This window comes from Henckelia pumila, chromosome 1 (assembly GCF_033568475.1).
Source record: "Henckelia pumila isolate YLH828 chromosome 1, ASM3356847v2, whole genome shotgun sequence".
Classification (NCBI taxonomy): Eukaryota; Viridiplantae; Streptophyta; class Magnoliopsida; order Lamiales; family Gesneriaceae; genus Henckelia; species Henckelia pumila.
This window is the reverse complement of record NC_133120.1, coordinates 164,562,981-164,569,993: the sequence shown is the minus strand read 5'-3', so window position 1 is coordinate 164,569,993 and position 7,013 is coordinate 164,562,981.

Here is a 7,013-nt window from a genome sequence, read left to right as displayed (position 1 = left end):
GAAACGTGGTACTCCGCATCGCAAATGCTAGTCTCAAACTCGAGCGACCCTTATCCTTATTATCGGACGGCTCAATCGACTAGGAACAGTTTAGAATATACAGTGACTATAAGATGTGTTTCATGATAGACATCTCCATGTTCTACCACATCTTACATACACTATAGTATATTCAAGGTCTTTATCAAAACAACAATAGTATATCATAATATAACAATATGAAGAAAGATAAAGTCATTGCCATTAATAAAAGTGTAAATAATATTAAACAAAAGATTGTTTATACAAAGAGTCATCAAAGCCCTTAGCCACAAGTTGGCTCACCGGGCACCCACTCTTTCAATCTCCCACTTGCCCTAAAGCCAACTAGTCATACTACGTAGACCCATTGCTTCGCGATGTTTGTCAAATAATGGTCCTGGCAAGGGCTTAGTAAGTGGATCAGTGATATTGTCTGCAGAGGCCACTCTTTCGACAGTGATGTCTCCTCTTTCCACAATCTCCCGGATGATGTGGTATTTCCTCAGTACGTGTTTGGATCTTTGATGAGACCTTGGTTCCATTGCCTGAGCAACGGCACCCGTGTTGTCACAGTACACCGGGACTGGACCAACAACTTCAGGAATGACGCCCAACTCTTGGACGAAATTCCTCATCCAAACGGCCTCTTTAGCAGCAGCTGATGCTGCAATGTATTCTGCTTCAGTGGTGGAATCCTCTGTGGTGTCCTGCTTGGAACTTTTCCAAGAGACAGCACCGCCATTGAGCATGAACACAAATCCAGAGGTTGACTTCGAGTCATCCACGTCACTTTGGAAGCTAGAGTCGGTATAGCCTTCCAATTTTAGTTCTCTTCCTCCATATACCATGAACATATTCTTAGTCCTTCGTAAGTACTTAAGAATATCCTTCACGGCTTTCCAATGCATTTGATCGGGATTAGCTTGATATCTGTTCGTGACACTCAGAGCAAATGCTACATCCGGTCTGGTAGATATCGTCCCATACATGATACTACCTATGGCTGACGCATATGGTACATGTGTCATTTTCTCTATCTCTTCATCCGTCTTGGGACACATAGACTTGGATAGAGAAACTCCATGACACATGGGTAGATGTCCTCTCTTGGACCCATCCATTGAAAACCGTTTCAATATGGTGTCGATGTAGGTTGATTGAGTGAGTCCTATCATTTTCTTAGATCTATCTCTATAGATCTGTATCCCAAGAATATAGGATGCCTCACCCAAATCCTTCATCGAGAATCTACCTGATAACCATATCTTCGTTGACTGCAACATCCCTACGTCATTTCCAATGAGTAGGATGTCATCAACATAAAGTACTAAGAATGTCACCGCATCCTTAACTACTTTCTTGTACACGCATGGTTCCTCCGGGTTCTTGATGAAACCAAAATCCTTTATTGTTTCATCAAATTTCTGGTTCCAACTTCTTGATGCTTGTTTTAGACCATAAATTGATCTCTGAAGCTTGCATACCTTATGCTCGCTTCCCATGGATGTGTACCCCTCAGGCTGCTTCATATAGATTTCTTCCTTAATGTCTCCATTAAGAAAAGCAGTCTTCACATCCATTTGCCATATCTCATAGTCATACCAAGAAGCTATGGCAATAAGGATTCTTATGGACTTGAACATTGCAACTGGTGAAAAGGTTTCATCATAGTCAACTCCTTGTCTTTGAGTATAACCTTTCGCCACCAATCGCGCCTTGTAGGTCAATACCTTACCATCAGGCCCAAGCTTTATCTTGTAGATCCATTTACACCCTATTGGAACAATTCCATCGGGAGGATCTACTAAAGACCAAACTTGGTTTGTATGCATCGAATCTATTTCCGACAGCATAGCTTCAAGCCATAAATTTGAATCCGCATCAGAAATTGCTTCCTTGAAGTTTCTTGGATCACATCCAACATCGGGTTCATCTTGATCCCCTTCAAGAAGAAGACCATATCGAATAGGAGGTTTAGAAGTCCTCTCGGATCTTCTAGGTACAGGCGTGTCTATCAATGGTTCCTGAGGTGTAGGATCGTTATTTTGTATTTCGGGTTCTTCTCGAATTTCTTCGAGTTCCATCATCTCGTCTTTCTTATCCAATAAGAACTCCTTCTCCAAGAAGGTGGCATTCCTTGAAACAAACACCTTTGTTTCAGCAGGATAATAGAAATAATATCCGATTGAATTCTTCGGATACCCTACAAAATAACATAAGCTGGATCGACTATCCAACTTATCTCCCACTGTCCGCTTCACGTAAGCAGGACATCCGCAAATCCTCAAGTACGAATACTTAGGAGCTTTGCCATTCCATAACTCATATGGTGTTTTGTCCACTGCTTTAATGTGGACGTTGTTCAACAACAATACCGCCGTTTCAAGCGCATAGTCCCAAAACGAAGGTGGAAGCTCAGTGAAGCTCATCATGGACCGAATCATGTCCAACAAAGTTCGATTACGACGCTCCGATACACCATTAAGCTGTGGTGTCATAGGAGGAGTCCACTGAGAGAGAATCCCATTCTCTTTTAGATAGTCCAAAAACTCGGTACTTAAGTATTCTCCACCTCGATCCGATCGAAGTGCTTTAATACTTTTACCTAGCTTGTTTTCTACTTCAGCCTTGAATTCTTTGAACTTTTCAAACGCTTCAGACTTATATTTCATTAAATATAAATACCCATACCTCGAATAATCATCAGTAAGGTAATGAAGTAGGTGTGGCCATATTGAGTACCAACTCTAAATGGACCACAAACATCTGTATGGATCAAATCCAACAGATTTTGACTACGCTCAGGTTTCCCCTTAAAAGGAGATTTAGTCATTTTTCCTTTCAGGCAGGATTCACAAGTAGGTAGAGAGTTAATATCAGACATATCAAACATGCCCTCTCCCACTAGCTTGTTCATCCTCCTTAAGGAAATATGACCTAGCCTAGCATGCCAAAGGTTTGCCGGGTTTTGGCTATCGATTTTCCTTTTGTTTGTTGTTGCCGGTTTATCAACATAATTTATTGGAACGTCTTTTAGTTTTAAGTTGTATAGATCGTTTTCAAGTTGTCCATTTCCAATCAAACATTCATTCTTGTAAATATTGCAAATCCCATTCACAAAATTGCAAGAATAACCATCTCTATCAAGCATAGAAACAGAAATAATGTTTTTAATCAAATCCGGAACAAATAAAACATCTCTTAAAAGTAACTTAAAACCGTTCTGCAAAATTAAATATACATCTCCCACGGCTTTAGCTTCAACTCTGGAACCGTTTCCAAGCCTCAGTTGGGTCTCACCCATTCTAAGCCTGCGACTTCTTGTCATCACCTGCAAATCATTGCAAATGTGAGATCCACATCCGGTATCCAATACCCAAGAAGTAGTATTAAGTGAAACATTTATTTCAATATAGAACATACCCTTCGCAGTTCGCAACTGCTCTAGATATTCCTTGCAGTTACGCTTCCAATGACCGGGCTTCTTGCAGTAATGGCAAACATCCTTGGATTTTTCCATGTTTGAAGCCTTTGTCTTGTACTTCTTCTCGGGTTCGATTTTCTTGGGTGGGGCAGAACGTTTCTTGCCCTTTGTACTTGGCCCCTTCTTAGCAGAAGAAGAGGAGCTCACCAAGAAAGCCGGTTTTTCCTTCTTTAATGTGGATTCATATGTCACAAGCATATTGACCATCTCTTCAAGGGAGGCCTCTATCTTGTTCATATTGAAATTCACCACAAATCCGTCAAACGAAGAAGGAAGAGACAGAAGTAGTAAATCCACGTTGAGTTCATGCTCCAACACCAAATCAAGGGTTACCAACTTCTGTATGAGCCAAATCACTCGTACCCCATGATCACGGACCGAAGTCCCTTCATGCATGCGACACGTCATTAGCTCCTTTACAGTAGCGAACCTTTCAGCCCTCTATTAAGCCCCAAAAAGTTCCTTGAGTTGAACGTGAATGTCAGCAGCATTCACGGTGTCCTCAAATCGCCTCTGGAGTTCATCAGACATCGAGGCTTGCATATAGCATTTGGTCTTGATATCATGGTCCCACCATGTATCAAGTTTGGCTAACTCTTCCGGACTTACGTCAGCTAGTGCTTCCTTCGGAGGAGATTTTTCTAACACGTAGAGCATCTTCTCCGAAGTAAAGACAATCTTCAACTTACGGAACCATTCCGTATAGTTTGCGCCAGTCAACTTATTTTGTTCGAGGATCGAGAAAAGTGGATTACGCGAATTCATCTTATGAAATACTGAAAAGAAACAGAAAAATATCAGTGATTGTTAAAGCAATTTACTAAGACATAAAATAGGCGATATTTATTTTATGAATCTCACTCCCACTATTTTAACGATTTCACTACCCTCTAGTGAAAACGGGAAACTGTTTTCCTTAGTGAGAACATGGAGTCCAATTGACAATCTATGGTCCCGAATAATATCAGCCAACCATAATTTCAAAAGGTAGAGCCCAATTGCTTCCAAAGCAACCTCCATATTTTTACCTCATGTCCAATAAGGGCCCAATAATATGACGCCGTTTATTGTGACATGTCAAGATGACCCATCAATATTAAGTTGTGATGGACGGTCGCCATGTGGATCCCCCAATAATATGAGCCGATCCCATGGGAGTTCCACCCAACTTACAACATGTGTCGATCCAATGTACAGCTTTCCGACGAACGGGCCCCCCCAATAATATGAGCCGGACCATATCCGCGGGTAGCATCTCATACATTGATCGTTGATGGAAGGTAGGAACATTTAAACAAATTTAAATTTCCTTTATTTATCTTGATATCAATTTTAAATCATATTTAAAATGAGGGATTTTAATTATAAAAATTTGTCTCATCATTTTTAAAATTTTGTATGCTTGCCGGATTCACACAATTATGTCTAAAACATGCATACAACAATAATATCACATATTATATGGGATGATCGATTCCATTTCTAATCGACCCGTGGTTGCCAATCACGAGTCTTAGTCCAATCCTAGGTAATATGCAGTATGCAATGCAATCCTATTACATTTGCTTCCAATTTACATTTCTTCTGTCTTTATTGTCTGTTGGGCCCACCTCCATCTTCAAATCTTGATCTCCCACTAAATCTAATGTATTTACAATAAATAACAATGACAAGTAGGGGATACATTTTAAGGGGTGGGAACGGGCCATAAACCAAGCCCACTTTTATTACATATGACAATTCATATTGGGCCATAAACCAGGCCCATTAATAAAACCAACAACAATAAAAAACAAATGTAAATTCCTAACATACACCTACAAAATTGGTCATGAAAATCGATCATCCTTATCCAATAACATTTAATTCAAAATTAATTTATTGGATAACATGCAATGGCAATTTAAATTTAAAAGGATAAAATCATATTTCATATATAAAATCTTATTTTACATACAAAATCATATTTTATCTTTTTATCAAATAAAATCATATTTTATCTATAAAATCCAATTTTATACATAAAATCATATTTTACTCAATATATCCATAAGATCATATCTTATCATCAATTGTACCAAAAATAATTAATTTCAAAATTCAATTTAACGGATAAAATATTTAAATTTTCCAAAAATTCAAATTTATCCAAAAATCAATTTTAAAATTTTTGGATTCGAACAATTCGATCCGACGCCTCGTGGACTAATCAAAAACAATTTTCGATCGGACCAAAAATATAATTTTAACATATTAAAATTTAATTTAAAAATTAAAAAATTAATTTTTCCGCGGGCCGCCCGGGACATTCCCGGGCTGCCCGCACCCCATGGGGCTCGGGCCGGGCAGCCCGGCTGCCCCTAGGGCAGCGACGATCGCTGCCCATGGGCAGCGCCGAGCGGTGCCCTGCGCAGCGCCCAGCGCGGCGCTGGGCAGCGCCGTGCGCCGCCCTGTGCAGCGCCCAGCGCTGCGCAGGGCAGCGACGTGCGCTGCCCGGGGCAGCGACGATCGCTGCCCCTGCCCCGGGCAGCGATCCAATCGCTGCCCGGGTTTTTGCCCGAAAAAAAAAATTTTATTTTTAAATATTTATTTTGTTTCAAAAACCGAGGCTTAAAAAATTTTTGTACAATCGATTAATTTAATCGCTTGATCTGAGCAACCTGGCTCTGATACCACTGTTGTAAAACGCGGCGATCAGATCAATTAGGATTGATACCCGGTGCAGCGGAAGTTTAAAATTTTTATATGGAACGATTCCATAATGGGTATCAACCTTACGATTAAATTGTGTGTGTAAAAATTAAATAACGATTATAAAATTTTTACCTTTAATCTCGAATCGAGATTTTGGACACCAACAGATTTCTCTGCTCTTGTTGTATATCCCTGGAACTGATGGACGAACTGTTCTTCAATCAGGTCCACGAACGGATATTTAATCCCTCTGATAGATTGCACTAGAAAATCTATCAAAAGTTTCTACGAAGAGATTAACGAATTTGATCCGTTAAACCAGACTGCAATTCAAAATTCACAGACTGGATTTTACCGAGCAGAGGGGAGAGGGGGTCGGCCACTTCAGAGAGAAAAATAGGGTTTTTTTCGAAAATTGTGACCTTGTTGCGTCTAATTTCTGTACTGCAATAACTTATTTATAATGTAGGCCACTAACAGCTTAGGGCCCATTAGTCATAAGTTCAAACCCGACAAACAAAGCCCGCATGTTCAGAAATTAATATAAAATTCATCGTGATTCCGATTGACAAACCGATTTCACCAATGTGCACAGAAACCATTTCTGCACCTTTTAAAGTCAAGATAAATTTTTCTGAATCCGAATTCAGTGATTTTCAAAAATGCCCATCCCTATGTCATTTTAGGAAATCTTACTCCTCTACTCATAATTAAGAAGTCCAACTCCTTTGTTCATTAAATTTAACTCTTTAAATTTAACTATCTCAACGGGGATTAAAAATCCATTACACTGTGTGACCCTCAATGGTTCAGG